Genomic DNA, 22,638 nt, shown 5'->3' with positions numbered 1-22,638 from the left:
AACAAAATGTACCCTATGGTGCTGAGTAATACAGAGAAAAAATAAGAGGGAATACAGTAGGGACCTTGGAGTAGAAAGAAGAGAGCCACAGATTTTTAAGTTTTAGTGATGAAAAGGCTTCATTGAGAAAGTAGCATTTGAACTAAGTCTAAAAATGTGGAGGTGGCCCTTCAGAAAAAGTAATGCACCTCCTTTGCATTATAATTTGAGAGTGAAGATTTTTTTTAATCTCAGAAATATTCTTTTTACCACCTAATCTTTTTTATTTGTTTTTTGGTAGTACTGGGGTTTCGACCCAGGGCCTTCGAATTGAGCTATATCCCTAGTCCTTGTTATTTTTTATTTTTAGACAGTGTCTTGCTAAATCGCTAAGCTGCCAGGGTGGGCTCAAACTTTTGATTCTCCCATCTCAGCTTTCCAGAGTGCTAGGATTATAGGTATGCACCATCATGCCCACCTTTTACCAGCTAATCCTAATCATTAAAATTTTATTACCAACCCATGGTTTTAGGTTATATTGAAATCCCAGATATTGTGTATAGTCATTCAAGTATCATAATCCCTTTTTTAGTTTTCCTCACAATCCAAAAACTTATATTTGTAATTCTATTGAGACGTTATTGGAATCTCAGCAAGTTAATTCCAATCTACCACCTCCAACGCAACCCACGGCAAGAGTAAAGATACCAAGACATATCCCAAGTTAAAGGCAGCCAAGGGGTCCTAAACCCAATCCCCATGAGGATGTGTGGACAAAGGCATCTTCCAGAATTTACTATCTTGTTAAGAAGGGGGTGGCTCAGGGATGAGTGGCAGTGAGCATGGCAGGAATTACATGAGCAATTTGAGCTGGCTGGCCAGGTAGAGAGAAAAGCATCTCTGCAAAGTGCAGAGATAAAGAAATGCAGAAGGATCAATTTGTATAATTCAATTAAGGTAGCAACTGAATTGTTTTAGGAAGCTGTTGCTTTGGTTTTTGATATGTAAACTTTTGTGGCCTGGGGAGTCAGAGCCTCTTTACCTTGACTCATACCCAGTTGACATTCCTGGAGCGAATGGCTCTGACATCCCGTTGTGCATCATATCTTTTATAGAGAGTACTATGCAGCAAACAGGAGACTGTCTGATGGCTTTAGAGATTACATATCAATACCTTGGTTAGCCTTATTTGCAATGCTTAGAGCCAGGTGAAGAGAGAAGGAAATACTATCACCAGCTCTACATATCCGCATAAGGAAATAAGTCTCCATATAACCAAAATTACAGCAATTGTTCATCATTCAAAGGGAGTCACTGGAGTTGTCTCCCACAGGTTAAACTGCTAAAATAAAAAGTATTACAGATATCTAGGGGGCTGGGGATTTAGCTCAGCGGCATAAGCACCTGCCTTGCAAGCAGTTGGTCGTGAATTCCATCCCCAGTACCGATAAAAAGTTTTAAAAAATGAAAAAAAAAGTATTACAGATATCTATTATTGCTGAGGGGATAGCTCAGTGGTAAATCACTAGCCTAGAATGTATGAGGTCCTAGGTTCAATTTTCGGCACACACACACAGTCACACACAAAAAGTTAAAACAATGACTTGTAATTCTCAAATGGGGCCCACACTTCCCAGCCCTGAGGATGATCCTGAGATTCAAGCCCTCATTTCCTCCTAATTCTAGAGCCGAGTGAGAAGCCTTTTGGTGTAAGATACAGGCTGTGGAGCAGTTTAAGATACCTCTCCTGGGGCGAGGCATGTTTGGAGTTGTACTGCAGTCAGTGGAATAACAGGGACGTATAGGAAAGAAAATCCAAGCTTTGAAGTCTTACTAGTGTATAGTTAACTTAATAGCCCTTTGGGGAATAAAAAGAAAGGAAACCCTAAAGGTTTCCTTCATCATCAGTACAGGAAAGCAGCATACATTTGATAGCATTTACCTGATCTTTGAAATCAGATTACTCTATATCCCTAGATTTGCCTTTTTTCCTATTAGCTCCGTTTTCCAGAATGCTCCATAGTATATATGCTTTAGGTCATTGTCACAAACCTGATACCTAAAGGGAATAAGCAGTAACAGGGACAGCCGGTATAAGGCAACAGTGGTGACAGGCTGAAGAGTGTATGCTTCTACTCATTCCTTAGGGTGGTTATCCACTGAGCATGATAGTTCATTGTTGCTAGAATTTCTAAGAAACTAGAAAAAGACAATTTTAGACAATAAATTTTGAATTTAAAATGCAACTCATGAGTCAGGGATTTAGCTTACTGGCTCAAGCACTTGCCTTATAAGTTCAGGGTCGTGAGTTCGATCCCCGGTACTAAAAAAACAAAATGCAACACATTCAGGATAATTAAATACATTTTATGGGCTAGTTTATGATCTTTGACAACAGATAATGTTGGCACAGTGTGGAACATGGTAAGGAAAGATGATATCTTGGTTACTTTTTTGTTGCTGAGACCCAGTATTCAATACCCACAACTCTAAGGAGGAAAGATTTCCTTTGCCTTATAGTTTAAAGAGATTTTAGTTCATAGTCAGCTGGTTCCAAGGCAGGGTGGCATGACAGACGGACGTGGCAGAGCAGGAAGAGCTCATGCCATGACAGGGAAGCAGAGCTAGAGACTGAGGGAAGAGGAGGAAGATTGACCCTTCCTGGCTGTGCCCCCAGTGACCGATGTACTCTGACCAGACTCCACCTCCCAACAACACATTTAGCTATCAGTTCATCAGTAGACTCATGCACTGATGAGTATTATGCCCATATGATCCAATTATCTCTCAAAAGCTCCACCTGTGAGGGTTGAGGCTTTGGGAGGATACCTAGATATAAACCGTAACAGTGATTGATATTTAGTTTCTGGGAGGCTGAGGCCAGGGTGCCATAAATTCAAGGCCACCTGGGCAATGTAATGTGTTTAAGGCTGTTCTGGATATAGAATAAGGCCCTGTTTCCAAAAAATAACAAAACAAATGAAAGAGAGAAAGACAGAAAGAGACAGAGATGAAGGGAAAGAGAAAAACTAAGCAAAATAGACATCTGGTCTTCTTGGGAGTTTGATAATTTGGTTTGTTTGACTTTTTGAGACGGTCTTGCTGTGTAGTTCAGGCTGGCCTTGAACTCACTATTAACCCAAACTGGCCTCATATTTGCAAGAATCTTGCCACAGCCTCCCAAATGCTGGGATTACAGGCGTGTACCACAATGCCTGGCTTTTTTAACTAATAGGTTATTGCGGAGAGGCTAGCAACAGCTAAATTGGAATGGGTTAGTGGGAAAGAATGGGCAATCTTGGGAAAAGCCCTGAGGCCTGGAGCTTAACTTTCCTTCTCTGCAGAATGAGGAGAGCTGATGAGAAGATTTTCCAAATGTCCCATCCGCCTGCGCTCCCCCTCTAAACCCCCCGCCCGTCTTCAGGGTACTTGTAAGAACTGGGGAAGGGGGCAGTGTCCCAGGACTGGCAGAAGGACAGCTCAGCCTTTGTTCTGTTTTCTTTCTGAGGCTTCTGCTTTTCGGTTTTAGATCTTGGACTTCTGCCAAAAAATTTAAAAATAAAATCTTTTGGAGAGTTTCCCTGCTTACAAAAAAGTTTGGAAATCTTTGGATTAGTTGATCAGTTCTAAAGCACAAGGTATTATTAGCTTTTCTCCATATGTCTAATGCTGCTTTTCTAGTTACAATTGCTACCAGCTCCAACCCCAGTCATAAATCAAAAGAACAAGCAACTATCAAATATATAGGACTTGGGATGGGGTCACTGAGTGGTAGAATTCCACTTAGCATGCAGAAAGGAGGAAAAATAAAAATTATTGAAAGATTCTAATGCATTACCCAGTTAGTAGATTATTTTGGAGAGTTTTTCCTTTCTTGCCATGAACAGATGTGTTATTTCTGGAATTATATTGCTTATAGACATCTTAGTTGTATTTGCTACCAAAAATGGCAAATTTTCCTAACTGGGTGCAATGATATCCAGCTATTATGGACCCAGCTACTTAGGAGGCTGAGGCAGGAGAATTGCTTGAGTCCAGGAGTTTGAGATCAGCCTGGGAAACAGCAAAACCCTGCACCAAAACACAACAGCAACAAAAACTTTACATGTTCCATGATTTGACTAAATTTATCAATATTTCACAATCATCTGCAATGTATAGGTATTCTTGTCAAATCTGAACATCACTCAGGTGCCTTAAAAAAATTCTGAGCAGGGCATGGTGGCACACCCCTGTAAATCCTAGCATCTGGGAGGCTGACACAGGAGGATTACTGCAAATTTGAAGCCTGCCTAGGCTTCCAGGCTATCTAATGAGTTCCAGGTAAGCTTGAACTACATAGCAAACCCTTGTTTTAAAAAAACCACACTGAGAAGGAGAGAGAGAGAGATCTGTAATTTGTTGATGCCTTAGTCATAACTATGTATGTGTTATTATTGATCATGTAAAAAAGGTATTTTTGTCACTGTTCTGCTAATAAGAAAATTACGGCTAGGTACAGATTTGCCTTGACCTTGGCCACATAGGATTCCAATCCATGGCTGTCCTAGCACGTCCTTGGCCAGATCCCCTTTAAGTTTGCTTGTGGCTGCAAACCAGGCTATAGGAGGCCTCTAGTTTTAAACTGTCCCAAGGCTACTTTCCAGATCCTCTTACCTACTAAAATTGTTCAAGTTTGTGTTCCTACTCTTAACTGATAAGAAGGTCTTTGAATTTAAATAGCCCCTTCTCTGGCCTGAATTTTTTCACTTTAGAAGAACTTTAGATTTTGCTATAGAAATAGACTTCGGGGAATGAATGCATGGATTTTTAAATGTTATTTCTGTACTTAGCCATGCTGAATTTCTCCTGCTGCAGAGGAAATTGCTTTTCCTGTAAATGTTGATCTACCTACTGTTCTAGTCTGGCTTAGTGACTTTTCTTTCATTGCCAAGACAAAATACCTGACACCCAAAGTTAAAGAGGCAAGGTTTATTTAGGTCACAGTTTATAGAGGTTTCAGTCTACAATTGGGTGGCTTCAGGGCAGGTTGACATGGCAGAGGGGCATTGCAAAGGAGAACAGTTTACAGTGGGCGAAAGGTAGCAGAACAATAAGAGAACCACAGCTCATTCTGTCCCTTATATTTTGTCAAACTACTCAGAGTGGGCAGCACTTACACTCTTACTCCTAGTGCCTTTGATCCTAGCATTGCCCCATGAATCAGTCCCATGATCACACACTCTAGATCCAGCCACCTCTGAAAAACCTCACCTATGACTGCATGAGGCTCTGGGCAAATAAGTAGACACAAGCCATTACATAGTTTAATGGGAACACTTTATCCAGCAGTGGGTATATGCCAAGAGGGGATCATAAAGCAAGTATGATTGTGAACCATTTTTTTTTAAGTTAATACGTCACTGGGCACATAATGTATCTTAAGTTGATATTTCTAATTACTGGATTTTTAAAAAATGCTTCCTGCAAGGGAGAAGACCAGCCAGGCATGGTGGCTCACGTCTGTAATCCCAGCACTCGGGAGGCTGAGGTGGGAGGATCCTTGCGAGTTGAAGACCAGCCTGAGCTACAAAGTGAGCTCAAGGCCAGCCTGAACTGCATAACGAGACTCCGTCTCAAAAAGACAAAAAAAAAAAAAAAGGGAGAAGACCAGATTTTCATTAGTACACGAGTGTTTTCAGAGAATATTTGTGAACATTGTCTGTAACAAACAATAGGCAACCTAGGTGTTATGTCCCTCATTACACAGGCAAGAAAAACTGCTGATCATTTATCCAGTTGGCCAGTGGTAAAGCCTGGACCACAACTCAGATCTCCTCCTTTCACCCTCATGCGCTCTGATTCACTGACACCATTTGGCTTTTCTAGTTGGAGGAGGAAAATAAGTTTCCGATGACTTCCAGCATTAGCCTAGTTTCTTTGTTTGTTTTGTTTTTCAGTGCTGGGAATTGAGCCCCAGACCTCACACATGTTTGGTGAGAGCTCTACCACTGAGCTACATCATCAGCCCTTTTTATTATTATTTATTTTGAGATAGGATCTTGCTAATTGGCCAAGTTGCCCAGGCTGGGCTCAAACTTGTGATCCTCCTGCCTCAGCCACCCAGGATGTTAAGAATACAGGCTTGTTTGCAGCTCCATACTTGGCTAAACTGAATAATTAATAAAAAGTAGAGGTTTATTTAGCTTATGGTTTTGGAGCTCAAGAATATGGCCATTGCTTGGCATGGTGGTGCACACCTATACTATTAGCACCTGGGAGGCTGAGGCAGGAGTATCACAATGTGTTTGAGGGCAGCCTGGGCTGCATAGTAAGTTCCAAACAAGCCTGAGCTACAGGAGACTCTGTCTTGAAAGAAAAGAGCATGTCAAGCAAAGGCCTTCTATCAATATCCTAACAGAGCAGAAGACATCAGATGGTGAGACACAGCAAGCAGGTTAGCTCAAGTCTCTTCTTTTTATAAAGATCCTGATATAGTCATAAAGGCTTCACCCTCATGACCTCACCTAATCGTAATTATTTCTCAGTGGGTCTACCTCCAAATACCATCTGCCTGTGAGTTCAAGCATTAAGTTTCCTTCACCTGAAGTTTGGTGGGGCATCTAAGCCATGACATGCAGCAGTGCTTGAGAACTCCTGTAGAGGTGTCCACTGTCTTGTTCAAAATCAGGTGGATAGCCCAATGTGGTGGCAGGTGCCTGTAATCCCAGCACTCGGGAGGCTGAGGCAAGAGGATTACCATCGGCTCAAGGCCACCTTGGGATCCATAGTGAATGGATCCCAAGGCTGGCCTAAACTACACAGCACAGCAAGGCCCTGTCTCAAAAAACAAACAAGCCAGGTGGACAAACTTAGATGACAGCAGTTCTTTCTGCCAGCTATGTTCGGTGAACATTCATTTAGTATAAGAGATACATTTCTCACGCACCTGTGTTCTTAGTGCTGGAAATTTTGTAAGGAAAAAGGCTAAAGCTCGGTGTGCCTCAAGATGTTGCTTCCTAGAGGACAGAGACAGATGATAACATCATAAGAGCACTGTGAGAAGTACCAAGAAAGAAACAGACTAGGTCACTGGGGTCAAAGAAGGCTACTGATCTTAGGAACCATTCTTTGGAGGACTGGAAAGTGAATGAGGAGGAGCTGCTCCTGTAGCCAATGATGAGGCAGGGGGAACAGAAGGTGAAAGATGCCAGACTAGGAAGTGTGTGTGTGGTGGGACCAAAAGCATTCTAGTTTTCAGTTATCTAGAAGGAGGAGTAGCAGACAGTGAGCAAGGGCAAGGCTGACATTTTTAAGCACTTACACAAATCACTCAGGGTGTCTTTTCAAGGAGCGCACACTTAGCAAAGGAAACACAAAGAGAAGCATCCTCCAGCAGCTAGGGTCATATGTGCCCAAAGGAGAAGATTTCATGAATTCCAAAATCTCTGGCTGTGAAGAAAAAGTTAGGCATTCCTACATGACACTGAAACAAAGAAAGAAAAGGAGAAAAAAATTCAATTATTTATTTGATATTCAGAGGATTTGGCCTAATTCCTTAGTGTTTTATCCTGTTGCTAATTATCACTTGAATGTAGGCTATTAGTGCAGCAGACTGGCCCCAGACATTCAGTTCTCTGACATACTTTTTTGGGGGGTTGGGGGGGAGAGCGGGAGATCAAACCAAGCTCTACTACTGAGCTACACCTCTAGTGCCTGACATGCTTTATTTTGTTTTTCTGACATAGTGTGTGTGTGTGTGTGTGTGTGTATGTGCATGCAGGGGGATTCACTGAATCCAGGATCTTTGCACTGAACTATATTCCTATCCCTGTTTAGATTTTATTTTGAGACAGTATCTTGCTGTGTTGTCGAGACTGGGTATGAAGTTGTGATCCTCTTGCCTCAGCTTCTCAGAATTCTGGGATAACGGATATGCCCCACCACACCCAGCTTTGACATACTTTTATTTTTTTTTTCTTTTTGAGACACAGTTTCAATATGCAGTTCAGGCTGGCCTTGAACTCACAATCATCCTCCTGCCTCAACCTTTCTCGGGTGCTGGGATCACACGCATACATGACCACACCTGGCCTTGTAACATACTATTTTTGAGGTCTTTACCAAACCAAACATTTTAGGAGGTAAACTGTTTCTCAGTAATGTTAGAGAAATCAAATATGTTCCTATGAGCCCTAAATATTTCTATGTATTTCATATTTGTTTGTTTCTGGTTTTGTTTTTGTTTCTGTTGTTGGTGGTGGTGTTTTGGGATTTTTTTTTTTCTCTCCCTCTCTCTCCTTTTGCTTTTTCAATGTGGTCCTGGGAAGCAAACCCAGGGCCTTGTACATGCCAGGTAGCAGCACTCTGCTACTGAGCTAAACCCCTACTCTGTGGGTGTCTTTCTTTCTTTTTTGGCAGAAGTGAGGACTGAATTCAGGGCCTTCACACTGAGCTACATTCCCACTCCTTTTTTATTTATTTACTTTAAAATTTTGGAAATGTTTTCACTAGGCTGTCCAAAGCTGGTCTTGATCTTGTGACCCTGCTGCCTCAGCCTTGGCAGAAATTACAGGTATGTACCACTGTACCTAGCTTGGATTTCATGTTTTAAGAAAGCACCCTTCTATGCTTGGCATGATGGTACATTCCTGTAATCCCAATATTCTGGGAGGCTGAGACAGGAGAATTGCAAATTCAAGGTTAGTGTAGCCAATTTAGTGAGTTAGGGAGACCATGTTTCAAAAATAAAAGATACAAAAAAAGGGTGAGAGTTGTAGCTTAGTGCAAAGACCCTCAGTTTGATTCCCAGTACCCCTCCTCCAACAAAAAAGCCCTTCCTTGTTTATATACACAGCTTCTGCTTCAGTTGTGTAAGGCCAGTACTGCTTAACCTCTAAGGGCAAACTGAGAAAAAGGCAATATAGATTTATTTTCATGGAAGTTCTCTTAAGATCCTACCGCTCTTAAATTGGAATTTGTTTTCAGTCATACAACCTGGAATTAATTTCCATGGTTGGCATGTGGTTACTCATTATATGTAAGACCAGCAAATTCAGTGCAAAGGAAGGAACTATCATTAATAACATCCTCATCCAAAATTCCCAGAATTCCAGTAGTCCCCAAGTGCTTTTACATTATAGATAATAATGATATCTTGATAAAATGAGTGCTTCAAAACATGGCCTTTTTTCTTCCTTCTGTTTCCTTCTATTCTACCCCCCGACCCCCATTTGAGATGGGGTTTACTGTGTAGTGGAGGCTGGCCTCGAACTCACTAGATAGCTCACTGCCCTCAAACTCATCCTTTTCCCTCAGCCCCCTGGGTAGTAGGAGTAGCTCTTCTTATTAATACCCTTTCCAAAACTTATAATAAAAAAACCTGTAATATAAGACTATGGTAATTGTTAAAGGGAAGAATTTTAGTTTAGTTTCGGTTTGTCGTGTTGGAGATCAAACCCAGAGCCTACTCCATGCCAGGCAAAGGACTCTGTGCTGCTGGGATGCACCCTCAACCGAGATATGTCTTATTATTAACAGAAATGTATGAGTGTTGAAAACTTTTTTTTTTGTTTTTTTTTTTTTTTTTCTTTTTCATTTTTATCGGTACCGGGGATCGAACTCACGACCGCCTGCTTACAAGGCAGGTGCTTATGCCGCTGAGCTAAATCCCCAGCCCCCTTTCCCATTTTCTGTTTTTTTTTTCTTTTTCATTTTTATCGGTACCGGGGATCGAACTCACGACCGCCTGCTTACAAGGCAGGTGCTTATGCCGCTGAGCTAAATCCCCAGCCCCCATGAAAACTTTTCCCAAGGCCTAAGCAGGAGTATGAAACCTAGCCAATGAAACCATGGAAACATGGTGACCAAATTGTAATCATTAATAAACAAACAAACAAACAAAAAATAATGAGGAAAAACAAGTCAGGGAGCCCAGGTGCTATATTTTCTTTTGATTTGAAGTTTATACAAAATAAGACAGACTTAAACCAGTCTTGAACCAGCATGGGTTTTCTTCTGGATATGAGATGCCTGTGATGTCTATAAAGGAAACCAGTTGATTAAAAAGCACATGTTTACAGTTTCCATCAGTTCTTAGGCCAAGGGGTGTAGATCATACATTTTTTAAGTACATCAATTATAGTATCTATAAATGAAGATTGTTACCCAAAGTAATAAAATAATGAGTTGGTATTTATTTTCTTCCAAAAATAATTTGCCACAAGGCTGAGCAGTGTATTTTTCTTGTACATTCTTACATTCCAAGAAACTCACACATAAACGGACTTTTAAAATACTTGTTGAATGAACTCACTTTTGAAATAGCAGCCACATTTCATGCATTTGATTTTTCCTGATTTGATATGGAGGCATCTTCTCGAGGATTGGCTCTGTTGCTCCAAGAGATGCAGATGCACAAGGTGAGCCAATAAGATGATCAGGGATGTTTTATTGAGGGAAGCAGCATAACTTCTTTTTCCTGAGGACCGTTTAGGACAAGCAGCTGTTTATAAAAGCTCATAGTGTGAGGTTTGAACTGTCAAATAGGATCATGCTTTGAAGTATATTCCTACTAAAAGCAGGGGATAAACTAGATGAAACTTGAAGACTGTAAGATCTATGCCTGATTAAATGGGCCTAGGAGTGAGTGTCTAAAGCACGGTTCTCTGGCTGCACGTACCTTTTGGATGTTGTTATTAACAGCCTCTAGATTTGAAAACAGTGCTGAGTGTCTGATAATGATCTTTGAGGTGCTTTAGCCATTGCCAAAAACCTATGTAGCGTTCCCTCATTTCTCTTTGCTTGAACAAGAGCTAGAAACGAAGTCTAAAGAGCTTCCTAGTAATAGCCTTCACTCCTGCTCTAAAAAGGACCCTGTTCTTCACTGAGTTAAGGAAATCTCACAACACCCAGGGGCTAATGTGAAGTCAGTTTTTTACTCACTGATGAATTAATGGAGTTCCATGCAGATTCTTCTAGAGTAAAAAGATATCTGAGCTGTTCAGGCTACTTGTTGTTACACAGAGCTTGAAATTCTGTTATATTCTATAATATAATGAGGCAGTTTGATTCAAGTTATGAGTCTATAAAATTATAGAGTATTTTAAAAATACTTTAACATTTATAAGTTCTTATCATTGGTGGATGCAAGATTTTCTTTAGTGGCTCTACCTGTGGATGAGTATTAATAAAGATGGTAAGATTATTTTATAGACATATTTGTACAATATTTATCTTTTTAAAAATTTTTTGGTCTTTTTGAGATAGGGTCTCACTATGTAGCCCAGACTGACTTTGAACTCATGGCAATCCTCCTGCCTAGCTTCCCAAGTGCTAGGATTACAGGTGTGTACCACCACACTTGGCAATATTTATTATTTTTACTTTACTATTATTTATACAAGAATAGTAATCCCTTCTTGGTAATCAACATAACACCTTACCTATATCATTTGAATAAAATACTTAAATACATTCAAGACTAGGGGTGTAGCTCAGTGGTACAGCACTCCCTGCATATTGGAGACCTTGGGTTTGATCTCCAGCACTGCAGAAAAACAAAACAAAACAAACAAAAGTAAATTATGACAAAAATCACAAAGCCAATAAGCCCAATATGAGAAATAACGGGACTAATTACAACAGTCTTAATTGAAGGAAAGTATTTACTGCTTAGCTCGTTCTGTAAATGTATAAATTAGCTAGCTGCTTAGCTAGTTTTATAAATTCTATAAATTAAAAGACATGCTTTTTGTCTTACCCTGTGTCCACATGGACATATATGGGTTTAATGTAGACAACACTGTAGAAAAGGTGAAAGTTACCGTAGAAGAAATCATTTAAAAAAAAAAAAAAAACAGATTTAATGAGATGATGTTTACTCACCACAGTTTCACATGTCAGTTAAGTTAGAGTTAAGTAACCACCATATAATTTTTTTTATAATTTAATCTTTTATTTATTTATTTATTTAGGTACCAGGGATCGAACTCACAAGCGCCTGCTTGCAAGGCAGGTTCTTATGCCGCTGAGCTAAATCCCCAGCCCCAACCACCATATAATTTTAAAACAATTTCATCCTCCCCAAAAGGAGCCCTGTACCTATGAGGTGACAGTGTCCTACTTCCTCCCATTACTCCCAGTTTGGCCCTCGGCAACCACTAATCCACTTTCTGTCTGTATAGACTTCCTTATTCTGGACATTTCATATACAGTAAATAAGATCTTGCAGTTAAGCCTTTTTAAAATTTTTTTTTAAATTTTATTTTAAAGAGATTAAGACAGAAGAGGACAGAATAAAGCAGATCAGAAGAGAAAAATGTAAGCAACACAGTACTTCACCATAAGACAACCCAATATTAGCTACCATAAAGTAGCTACCATAAAGTCTCTTTCTTTGAAATAGTTGCGCACACCTTCACATATAATAGTATCAAACATAACAAAATAGTATAAAACCATTAAGAGAATGAAAGTATTACAGGGCATTCAGAACCAAATAACAGAAAATGAACAAAGGCTACTATATTATCTCATTTTCCATAAAAAAATTGTTTAGACTATCACACATATTAAAATCCAGTAAGATACAACATGATAGAACCAGTGGAACAAAAGCATGGTAGGACTTCAAAGCAAGATGATATTAAGTCAGCAATGACTGCCATAATGTTGTTGTTTTTTTTTTGTCTTTTTTCATTTTTATTGGTACCGGGATTGAACTTACGACCGCCTGCTTGCAAGGCAGGTGCTTATGCCGCTGAGCTAAATCCCCAGCCCTTGCCATAATGTCTTGTTTTCTTCAAAATAGCTGTTCATACCATTACACATAATAAAATCAGACAAACCAGGATAAAACCAACTAATGAATGAAAGCATTATAAGGCTTCAAAGCAAGGTAATGGGGAATCATGATTCCCGTAAAATCTTATGTACTCTTACCATTTCTTACACTAGGGAAACTATTCGGTTTTTATACATGTGATTTTGATTTATTTCACTTATGAGTATGGTCTCAAGCTGCGTCCATTTATTTATAAATATCTCAGTGTGATCATTCTTCATAACTGAGTACTACTCCATTGTATAAAAATACCACAATTTTTTTATCCATTCCTCAGTTGATGGACACTTAACAGTTAAGCCTTTTTTTTGACTTTTTCTTTTTTATCGGTACCAGGGATCGAACTCACGACCACACACTTGCCAGGCTGGCACTTATGCCGCTGAGCTAAATCCCCAGATCTTCAAAATCTTCAAAATCTTCAAAATCTCCAAATCTTAAATCTTCAAAAACACTTGTTATTATTTGTCATTTTTGTTGTAGCTGTCCAAATGGGTGTGATTATCTCATCCTGGTTTTGATTTTGCATTTCTCTAGTGACTAATGTGCTGGGCACCTTTTCATGTGCATACTGGCTGCTTGCATATGTTTTTTGGATAAATGTTTCTCCAGACGCTTTGACCACCTTTTTTCTTGAGGTGGAGTGGTACTGGGGATTGAGCCTTTGCACTGAGCTTCATTCCCACTCCTTTTTATTTTGTTTTTTTAAACAGAGTCTTGGTAAATTGCCTAGGGTGTGCTAGATCTCCTTGCTTTAACTTTTTTTTTTTTAAGTTGTTGAATTGTAATTCAATTGTACAATTCAATTCAATTGTACTTTTCTCTCTCTCTCTCTCTCTCTCTCTCTCTCTCTCTCTCTTTCTCTTTCTCTGTCTCTCCACTCCTCTGCCCTTCTTTTTTTACCTGTAAGAGAGCTCTTTATATATTGTGGATACCAGATTTTTTCCAGATACATAATTTGTGAATATTTTGTGTTTTGTCTTTCTTTTCATTTTCTTGATGTTTTTTGAAGCACAAAATGGAATTCAGCTTAGCTTTTCCTTTGGTTTCTGACACAAAACTCTTTATGAAAAAAAACTTTGTGTGTGTGTGTGTGTGTGTGTGTGTGTGTGTGTGTGTGTTTTGAGATGGGGTCTTGCTATGTAGTTCAGGCTGGCCTTGAGCTCACTTTGTAGCCCAGGCTGGTCTCGAACTCGCAACAATCCTCCCACCTCAGCCTCCCAAGTGCTGGGATTACAGGCGTGAGTCACCACGCCCGGCTGAAAAAAAAAACTTTTTAGTGAAATCAAATTTATCTGTTTTCTTTTGTCAGTTATACTTGTGGTGTTATGTGTAACATTGCCTGACCCCCAGTCCTGAAGATTTACTCCTATTTTTCTTCATACAGTTTTGTTTTTGCTTTTTTTTTTTCGGGGGGTGTTTCTCTTTTTGTACCTTAGGCCACTATTGGACTTGTTATGTAGCCCAGGTTGACCTTGAATTTATGATCCTCCTCCAATAGCCTCCCACGTACTAGGATTACAGGCATGTGCCACCACACACAGTCTCTTCCTAAAGTTTTGTAGTTCTGCTTCTTACATTTAAGTGTGAGACCCCTTTGGATTCATTGTTTTGTGTAGTGTGAGGTAGGATTCCAACTTCTTCTTCTTCTTTTTTTTTTGGCAGTACAGAAGCTTGAACACAGGGCCTCTCTACTGACCTACATCTGGAGCACCCTCTCCTCCACTTATATAGGGTTTGAGGCAGGGTCTCAATATGTAGTTCCAGCTAACCTTGAACTCACTGTGTTCCAGCTGATGATCCTCCTACCTCAGTCTCCTAGCTGATAGGATTATAGATGTGTGCCATCGTTTGTGGCTTCCAAACCCATATTGTTTTGTTTTATTGAGATGGAGTCTAAGTTGGCACATTGCTAAGGCTAGGCTTGAACTTGGGCTCCTCTTGTGTCATCCTTTCACTTGACTCACCTCATTCTCTAGGATGCATATGTACAGTGACAACTGCACCATTTGTTGAAAGGACTATTCTTTCCAATTTAAATACTGTCTTCCCTCTGCCAACCATACATATGAATGTTTGTTTCTCAGCCCTCTATTCTAGTCTGTTGCTCTATGTGTTTGTCCTTATGCCAACACCACAGTTGTTTTTTTCTTTTCTTTTTTGAGACAGAAAAAAACTAATGGTTTAAACTAATGGTTATCTCCTTGCCTCAGCCTCTAGAGTACTGGGATTACTGGCATGTACCACTACATCTGGTTACACACTTTCTTGATTACTGTACCTTTATAGTAAGTTTTGAAATCAGGGTTTGAGTCCTTCAACTTTGATCTTTTTCTTGGTTGTTTTGACTCTTCCATGGTTTATGGATCCAGTTTAACACAACTCTAGCCCTCTTGAGCCCTAACTGCCACGATTGCCCTGCAATAGCCCTCATTAGTTTTGCCTGCATAGTTTCCCAGTGAACCATTCTCGATAAAACCGTTAGCATTCTATGTGGTGCTTCTCTGGCTCCAGAGATGTGCCGTACTCATCAATATTAAGACATTCCAGCCAAATGAAGTCACCTTTGTTGTAACCCGTATATATGCCCCTCTTTCTGACCCAAATTGCGAGATCCAGCTGGTCTTATTATTGCCATCCAGAACTATATATTATCTATCGATAATTTGCACCCTACCTCTTTTTCATCAGCCTCATGGTACCTTGGGGCTGCTCCTCATACACTGGGACTTGGTTGGTCTGGTGTGGGTTTCATTTTTGCAGGTATTACTGAGGTAGGATCTAATGCTTATTTTTAGTTTTCAGAGCTTGAGTATATTATTTTTCCCAAAAGTGATCAGGAAATGAAGTCACTTTTGTCCTAACCCATGAAAATATCCTTCTTTCTTACCCAAATTGTGAAAATCAACTGATCCTTTGTCCCCCACCAACCACAGTTCCATCATGAAGTTCACCAGTAAGTTGTGATCTATGACCCATTGTCACCAAAATTGCAGGAAAATTCCACTAATTTGAATTGTAAAATAATCTTTTGGCAACTCAATTGAACTATTTTTGCAGGTAAACTGTACCTTCTGAGGTGCTGAAGCAGTTTTTAAAAAGAAAAAATATGGAATTGTACCACTGAGTAATAGATTTTGGGGCCAGCAGGTCTAGATTTGAATATTACTTCTGTCACTCAGTGACTACACAGTTTAGGTAGGTTTTGAACCTGTTCATTTGTAAAAGTGGAAAAAGAATATTTTCCTCATTGAATGTGTGTAAAAGTAAAATGAAATAGCAAATATCCATATATATTTTGTTGTTGTCGTTGTGTCAAGGGTCTCCTGATGTATTTTAGTCTGGTCTTGAATCCATTTACGTTGCCCATGCTGGTCTTGAACTTGCAGCTTCTCCCCGCTTCAGCCTCCCAAAGGTAGGGTTATAGGCACGCACCATTACACCTACTTAGATATAAACTCTTACTACAAAGCTTGAGACTGGTTAAACTTCAGTAAATAACACCCATTGTAGGCTGTTTCATTCAGGGAGTTGAGACCTGTCATAGCACAGACTTTCTGGTAACAAATCATTGTATCCTCAGGTATGAGGCTCTGTGCTTTGAAAGACATAAAGCCAGTCTTGCTTGCTCTAGAGCAGGGAGGTAGAACCTGGCAAGTGTGAATGCTGCTTGGCCTTGCACATTGCAATGCTTGATGGTAATGGAAAGCCAGCATTGCTAGATTTTGATGTTTTTCATGACACTGATTTTTTTTTTTTTTTCACGTCAGATGGTTAATGTGCCGAGGTCGTAACAAGGTTCAAAGGAGGCACATGTCACGCATGGAGCATGAGCACCCAATCATCACGCTTATGAACCTGAGGATCATGACACTGATTCTTGTGGACTTCAGTTGCACAGGGTAATATGTCTGGTTCCTAAATTTTGAGGTTCAGTGTCATCCTCTCTCATAACTTGATTTCTAGAGTCCACATACCCAGAAACCTGTTACAGAGAATACTACTAACATTTGAGAACTAAATGAAAACCAGTCACTCAAGCTGTCAAAATACAGCTCCTGTATGTTACCTGCAAGAGAACCTCATAAAAAACTTTACTAAAAATCTGAGTCTTGGCTGAGGATGTGGCTTAGTGTGGTAGAGCTCTTGCTTTTACATGTACAAGGTCCTAGGTTTGATCCCCAGCACCACAAAAGTGAAACAAAATCTTGAGTCTATAAACTAAGCAAAATATATCTGTGTCTAAGTTTGTAGTTTGCATAGAAACATTTTTAAAAAGTAGAAAAGAAGGTTGTTTGGTAAAGCATTGAGAAGTGTCACCCCAAGAAGGAGAAAAGAAACATATGAGAAGCAGATATGTTAGAAATAAAAATAAGCAGCATGCTGGAGGTCATATAGGAATAAATTGTACTGTTTAAGGCATTTATTGATCATAATAGAATACAATACTGTTGATAAAGCCTTAATCACCAAGTAACTTTCAGAATCTTGTGTTCAAGAAAATATAAAACTTTACCATTGGATAATAGGAAGGAAAGTTCTTTAAAATGGCCCAGGTTTTTCATTTATATAAGATACTTCTTTTGCTGTTATGCCAAATGAGATGTTACTGGCTTTAAAGATGACACAAGTTATATTTACAAACTGAAGCAGTATTCAAATAAGTAGTGTAGGGAGATCAAATATTAACTGTTTCTGTGCCTCCTTATTCTACTGCAGTATGAGGTTGTTATTAAGTATCCTGGAGGGCAATCAAAGCAGTAATTGTAACTCTGCTTTCCACCAGGGTTTCCTCTCAGGCCCTTCAATATCTTAGCTAGAGTTGTGTTGATCTGTTCTTCCAGCACTTTATGAGGGAATATAAAGAATAAAATAACTTAGCCACTAGCACTGGTATAACCTGGTTGTTCTATCTGGCCAGGTATACACAAGACAGTGATAGTCTTTTTTAGAGTGCGAAATTCAAGCGATTTCCATCACCTGGAAGGCAAACGCTAAATACCACCCACACTGGATTTGAAAACAGCAAATAGTTTGAACAAACACTGGTAGGCTGATGAAAGTTCAAGCATTCAATTATTTTTTGTCTATCTCGCATTTTAGCTTAGATTTTCAATTTTAAATTAGGTAACAGGGTCAATTGTGGGCCAGAAAATAAAGACCCACAGAATTTTAGAGTTGGAGGCTTTAGAAAATTTGTCCAGCCTCTTCATTTTACAGAAGGGAGAACCGAGACCATGGGACATGTTAAGATTTAATGTAGGTCATTTGGTTAATTAGTGACAGAGAACCCAGGTGTCCCAGCACCTGCGTGGCACAGTCTCCCCTCTCCCTTATTCTAATTTTTGGCCCTACTTCTTTTGATTGTTCTTTCTTTGCCTTCCTAAGTGTCAGGCTCGGGGTCAGTCCCTGCTCTGGATCGGGAATCGCGGCCAGGTCTCCTTGGCTGGCGCCTTTTCTGCGGCAGGTGCTGAGTGAACACCTGGCCTGTGTTGCTGCATCGTTGCTCCCATGCTCCCGATTTTACAGCACCGGCGCTGTCACTGGGGTCTCAGGGCGCAAAGAGACTGTGGATCGGGATTCATGGCCGTTTAGAAAGGGAGGCTATGGGGAACCCTTGGCAGGCTCGGAGATGCCCTGCGTGTGAGTGACCTCGGCGTCGACCCCGCCGCCGACCAGCTCGCGGCCAGGGCCTGACGTGGCGGCGTGAGGGGAGAGGCCGTCTCGAGGGCGCGGCCTGACGTGGCGGCGAGGGGAGCCCGGGACACTGCACTGCTCTGCGCTCCGGCCAGAGGGCGCCCGGCCCCAGCCCTTCCCCGCCCCTAGGCCGCCTGGGGCTCCGGGAGTAACCGCGCCGGCGATTGGGTCGGCGGCGCGGCGGGGCCATGTTGGAGTCTGCAGGGCGGCGACCCCGCCTCCCATCGTCCTGTGCCCTAGGTCGGGCCTGGCGGCGAGAGACTGGGAGCAGCGAGGGGATCCTCCCTCCGGGGAAGCCCGACTCTGCCCAAACGGCGACGGAAGCGGTGGCGGTCACAGCCACCCCTACGCGCCCCGGCCAATCAGCGGCGCGGGCACAAATATGCAAATGTGTGCCGGTGCTGCCGGAGTGCCGCTCGCAGGGGCTGGTGGGGTCGCGCCGGGGAGTGAACCGGACCAATCAGGCGGGTGCGTGGCGGCGCGGGGGAGGCGGTGCCCTGCACTCCTCCCTCTCTCCCTGCTGGCCCCGCGCTGAAAGGGGGGGGCCTGGCCGCGCCGCCGGTAAGTGCGGCCGCCCGTTGCTGCCACCCGCCGCCTCAGGCGTGGAGAGGAAGCCCGGGGCCAACGAGGGCAGCGGCCGCCGCTCAACTGGTGGGGAGAGGCGGGGGCGGGTTCTGTCAGCGGGGTGGTCGCCGGAGGCCGCCCCCGCCCGGCCAGCCGCGCGTGTCAGTCTCGGTCGAGGCTGGGGGTAGCGGGGGCGTCTCGGCCATGGCGAAGCGCGAGAACCCGCGAGCGGCGGTGAGTACGTGCCCGCTGCTCGGTCAGGAGGGAGGTGTCGGGGCGGGCCGGGCTGCCCGGGAAGGTGAGGGGTGGGCGCGCGGGGAAGCCGGGGAGGGGCGCTGCCCGCACGTGCGGCCCACCAGCTCGCCGCCCGCCCGCGCTGTCATGGCTGCGCGCGGTGCCCCCCGACCCGCAGCCAGCAGCCCGCAGCCCCCGGGTCGGCCCCGGCCGCCGCGCCTGTTGCGTCGGATGGAGGTGAGGGCCGGGTGGGCAGGGCGTCGGGGAGGCGGGCTCCCCTTCCCCGCCCCGCTTCAAGTCGGGGCCTCCCTCCTTGCTGGGTTCCCTCGCGAGGGTCGGGCTTCCCTCCATCCGCAGCCTCTGTCTCCGCCCGCCCGCTCGCTGTCTCGCCTCCGTGACTCATGACAGGGCGTCCCGCGCGAGCGCTGGGTGCCCCGAGCACGGGACGCCCACGGCACTTTCCCAGGCCTCGCTTCTTGGTCGCGAGCACCCTGCCTTCCCAGCGGTCCTTCGCACCCCGAAGGCCTCTTCACGTCCGCGTCGTGGCGCAGATCCCGGCAGCCCCTGACTGTGTCTAAGCGCCGCTACTAAGGAGGTCTTAGTGTCTGCTTGGGTGTGGGACAAGATGGGTGGTTCCAGAGCTCTCTTCTGGGACATCCATCCCTAAATCAAGCGTGACCCGGAAAGCTTGGTGTTTTACTGGCCAGTCACCTCCAGTTTATAGAGTGGTTTCTGTTTATTCCTTTTTTGGTTTTATTTTTGCCTTTTAAAAAGGAAGAAAAAAACTTCGGAGTAAAGTAGATGAGAATTAAAAGTTGTATTAACAGTGTTGCACAATTCTTTTCCTGGAAACCTCGGGTATGACACTTGTGACTTTTATCCGTGTGAAATACTATCTTCAGAATTCTCCCTTTTTAAATAAAATTCATCTTCATTAAAATCACTCTCACAATTCACTTTCTCAGTTTTGCATGCTGCTTTTGATTTTTCCGTTTCTGTTTTCAAATTCTCCAATTCTGTTTAACCAACTGATTTGAACAGAGAAAAGTACTTACCTACAATGTTACTTTACCTAAACTCTGTACATAACTACAATAGTTTTAAAAAAAACTACCAGGTTGAATTGAAGAGAGGATTTCACATTGCAGAGTTTTTACTTTGTTATAGTGGCTGTTTTCTGTTCTGTTGGAATTTTAAAACCTGAATTTAGGTGAAGCATTTTATAGGCTATTTGATTCAAGGAAAAAACCTTAGCTTACAATATGTTTAACTTGTGTTATGTATGGGTCTTGGAAGACTTCTGTTTCTTTTTAACAGTTCATTTTAGTTACAATGTACTGCAGAGTATTGGCAGGTCTCAGGACTGGGCGTTGCCTATAAAGTAAAGATCATATAATACGGACATGAAATTCATTGGGGGAGTAGTTGCCTCACAAGGTAAGGGTGACTGTCATCCTTGAACATTTTCAGGGAAGTAGGTATTGTACTTAACAAAACCAAATAAACAAAACCCCAGCAACTTGTCATTGGTCAAGAATGGGTGTTATCCTGAGAGCATTAGAAAAAACTGTTGACCACCAAAACACTTCTTGACTTGGAGTCCTGATTGGAAAGAATCTAGACATAATTGGCTGTGTAGCTGTAGTCAGGTTTCCTGATCTCTGTAGCCCTTAAATTTCTCTGGTATAAAATTCAGTTTCCTCCAGTTTTACAATTTTAGGATTTTAAGTATTTCCTGAAGTCTGTTCTCTTAAATACAAAAAGCATATTTGGATTTCAAATGTTACAGCAAGAAGCTTCACATGGTGTGCTGTAATCCCAGCACACTTGAGAGGTTGAGGTAAGATCACAGATTCAAGCCCAGCCTGGCTGTTTAGCAACATAGTGAAACCCTGTTTTAAAAAATAAAGGGCTCAGCATGTAGCTTGCTATATAGACTCTGCATTGCAAATCCCGGGACTGGGAAGGAGGAGAAAAAGAGAGGAAAGGGCAGAAGCCATATATATGCCTGTGATTTCAGCAACTCTCTAGAGGCTTAGGCAGGAGGATGACAACTTTGAGACCAGTTGGGCAATTTTGCGAGATCCTGCCTCAAAAAATGAAAAACAGAGCTAGAGATGTGCGTCAGTAGCTATGGATTTAAGACACAGGTTTTAAAACAAATAGTGGAATAGTTAGCTTTCTTAAAATTTTTTTGTAAAGAAAAACCTTAAGTAAACAGATACTAATAAAGATAAAGCAATGTCCTCAATGGAAAATACCTAGGACAAGATTGAGGATTAACAAAATCAGGATTTTTTGCCTTGGAAGTATTTTAAGGACCCCCCCCCCCCATCTAATGCAATTGAATGCATTGTATAAGACAGTGATGGTGAACTTTTTGGAGATCAGGTACTCAAATTGCAGCCCAAAGACCACCTATGTACCGCAAAATGCCAACACTGCAATTAAACCTGAATAGTTTATGCTTGGCTGCTGGGGCAACTTGGCTATGTGCTGACAGAGGGCTCTGAGTACCCATTGCAGCATATGTGCCATAGATTTGCCACTACTGGTTTAAGGCATTGCATGGTTTAGCTAAGCTATTGCTGAGGGAGAGGCTTAATTTATAAATTTAGGGCAAGCACTGAAGTAGCATTACAAATTTAGAATTAAAATCTATCATCTATCACTAATAGTAAAATTTGGTATGTGTGAAAATACTGGATATTCTACAGGTTAATTTTGTTTGTTGATGTAAGTAGTAGACAAACCAATTAAAAGTTTAAAAGGTCAGAATCTAAAAGAAAAAATATGAAATAAAACATGTACTGAGGAAATTTCATCAGATAGTCAGTACAGTGAATAAATAGCACAGGTAAGAATGTAAAAATTTGAGACAGTTGGTCAGAGTGAAAACTAGTGAAAGCCCATAGATGTGTTTAAAAACTTATTTTTTTTAAATTTTATTTTGAAAGTATACAACAGAGCAGGACAATAAAACCAACTAAGATCGTACAGTGAAATTGATACAGAACTTCACAACAGGTTACTGGGATAACAGTAATAGGTATCACAGTATATTTTGTTATCTTTATAATAGTTGTTCTTTCAATCACGTATATCAAAATGAGATGAAATATAGAACACTATAGAACTTATCAAAAAAAATTTTTTTTTTTTTGTCTTTTTCGTTTTTATTGGTACCAGGGATCGAACTCACGACTGCACACTTGCAAGGCAGGCGCTTACAGCGCTGCTGAGCTAAATCTCCAGCCCCTTGTTTAAAAACTTTAAAAGTTGGTGTCAAGAAATTTATGGACACTTAAAGAGATAAAATGGCACACACTTGTAATCCCTGT

General features: G+C 41.8%; 1 protein-coding gene and 1 non-coding gene across 14 annotated transcripts in view; one reads left to right on the top strand and one right to left on the bottom strand.

Moving 5' to 3' along the window:
• The window catches only part of Chd9 (chromodomain helicase DNA binding protein 9), a 243,065-nt gene that overhangs the window by 46,642 nt on the left and 173,785 nt on the right, over positions 1–22,638 (top strand). For 3 of the 13 annotated variants that reach the window (XM_063247105.1, XM_063247110.1, XM_063247104.1), the window contains exon 2: positions 16,573–16,704. The exons of 3 other annotated variants lie outside the window; for them this stretch is intronic. The gene's annotated coding sequence lies outside the window, so the exon portion shown is untranslated. Of the gene's footprint in view, positions 1–16,572; positions 16,705–18,960; positions 19,061–19,137; positions 19,298–22,638 lie in introns of those variants that run through there. 7 more of the 13 variants (XM_063247117.1, XM_063247103.1, XM_063247118.1 and 4 more) reach the window with 4 other exon arrangements.
• On the bottom strand, positions 16,567–16,668 carry LOC111753866 (small nucleolar RNA U13). The gene has a single exon (XR_002788641.1). It is a non-coding gene; the product is annotated as a small nucleolar RNA U13 (small nucleolar RNA).

This window comes from Cavia porcellus, unplaced genomic scaffold (assembly GCF_034190915.1).
Source record: "Cavia porcellus strain 051 isolate PalLab524CR breed Dunkin Hartley unplaced genomic scaffold, mCavPor4.1 scaffold_4, whole genome shotgun sequence".
NCBI lineage: Eukaryota > Metazoa > Chordata > Mammalia > Rodentia > Caviidae > Cavia > Cavia porcellus.
The sequence above is the reverse complement of the archived record's forward strand: the minus strand, read 5'-3'. Positions and strand labels throughout refer to the sequence as shown.